The following is a 1816-nucleotide window of genomic DNA, read 5'->3' as shown; positions in this document are numbered from 1 at the left end:
CTCCTTTTTGATTAAGTTAAGACTATGGGCTAAAGCGATGTCCATGAAGCAGCCAGTGGCCCCTGAATCGATCACAGGATAGACAGTGTGTGTGATCTCCCTGGTTGGTTTTAATAAGGCCTGCACTACTATGGGTCTGATTGGACCAAAGGCGGGTTCAGTGGGGGTCAATGAAGGGCTCGCCGGTGCCCCCTCTCTCATGGGCGGGAAAAAACGGAGTCTTGTTTCTGGGACGTCGAGGGCATTCTTTCACATAGTGCCCGTTGAGTCTGCAATAAAAGCAGCCGTTATCTGTCCTCCGACGTTCCCTTTCAGTCGGTGTTATTGGACTGCGGATCCCGCCTATTTGCATGGGTTCGGGACTGGTAGATGGAGGTGCCGGGGAAGAGTGACTAGCAAATGTCGCTTCTGCCTTCTGCTCGGATCTGCGGGCGTCTAACTGCAGTGTGAGATCAACTAGATCCGAAAAAACAGAAGTCAGAGCAGGAACCACCGACAGAGCATCTTTCATGGCATTGGACAAGCCCCGGTAGAAAACGATCGCCTTTTTTTCCTCTGGCCAGGAAGTTTCTGCGGCCAATTGGTTAAAACGGGTGATATATTCTATCAATGTTTGCCTACCCTGTGTGAGATCAAGTAATTCCAGGTCCCGTGCCTGGGCCTTGTAACGGGTGCGACTAGCAGATCGAAATCGTATAAGGCAGGGTGATCGTTTTCCAACAATGGATTTGCCCAAGTGGCAGCTACCCCGGACAAATGAGACAGAAGGAAAGCGGCCTTAGTGACAGAGTCGGGAAAAGCCTGAGGTTTGCATAAGAAATGTAATTTACACTGATTTATGAAGGTGCAATATTTCCGGGGTTCACCCTGGAAGCGTTCTGGAGCAGCAAGAGGGGGGGTCAACGGGAGCAACACTGGAGTGGGAACGGGGGCTGAAGTCGGGGCAGGCTGGGCTGGAGAGGCAGGACCGGGTTCGTCATCATCACCGGGCAAGGGAAAACGTGTACTCTGGAGGGCATCAAGGCGGTGGTGAATGGTAGTCGTGGCAGTGGCCATGTCGGTCCTAAGGGCCTCTAGGGCCTGCATTAACGCGGTCACAGGGTCCCCGGCGGAGGGATTCATAGTCTGAACGAACCGGGAAGGCTTCACAGTCTGTTACAAAGTTGCCGGTCGTGCAGATATGAATATCTCCGTCCCCTAGTACCACACAGGCGATTAAATGTGCTACAAGTGTCGCCTCCCCCCTACCGCCGCGTCCTACCAGTGAGTTGGGAAAGTAGGAACACCTGTGCTTTCAGTTTCCAAATGTATAGCTTAAACGAGACTGTGGGCACTGACGCTACTCTTTTAAGGCATGCATATGAATGGCACTGCTGGTAGTGCAGTGCTCACGATCAGAGAACCACATCTGAGACTGGATTCTTTGTAATTTGAGTGATGAGTCCTAAAGAAGAAATCTGCATAGGTAGCACAGCAGGCTAAGTGACCTTTGCTGCGATGTTATGTGTTAAGAGCTCCGTGTAAATATTGACTTCAGAGCTAAAAACAAAAACATGGATGTGATGTGTTCTTCTTTCGAGTTTTCAACCGTAGAGATATTTCAATTTAGAAAACTTAAGAAAGTATTTTAAAGTTCCACATTTCAGAGCAGCGACTGTTCACGGATGTCAGCTTTGCACAGAAAAGAAAGGCAATTCTTAATGAACTGAGAAAGTAAGTTTTATAATAATAAATGATAAAAAGGAGGGGACACCCGGATTTGAACAGGGGACCTCTTGATCTGCAGTCAAATGCTCTACCACTGAGCTATATCCCC

At 49.2% G+C, this 1816-nt stretch overlaps 1 non-coding gene across 1 annotated transcript; it reads right to left on the bottom strand.

Annotated features, from left to right (window-relative positions):
- Positions 1-1744: 1744 nt before the first annotated feature.
- Positions 1745-1816, bottom strand: TRNAC-GCA (transfer RNA cysteine (anticodon GCA)). Its single transcript has one exon. It is a non-coding gene; the product is annotated as a tRNA-Cys (tRNA).

Source organism: Ambystoma mexicanum, chromosome 1p, assembly GCF_040938575.1.
Source record: "Ambystoma mexicanum isolate Mex_15411 chromosome 1p, UKY_AmexF1_1, whole genome shotgun sequence".
NCBI lineage: Eukaryota > Metazoa > Chordata > Amphibia > Caudata > Ambystomatidae > Ambystoma > Ambystoma mexicanum.
The sequence above is the reverse complement of the archived record's forward strand: the minus strand, read 5'-3'. Positions and strand labels throughout refer to the sequence as shown.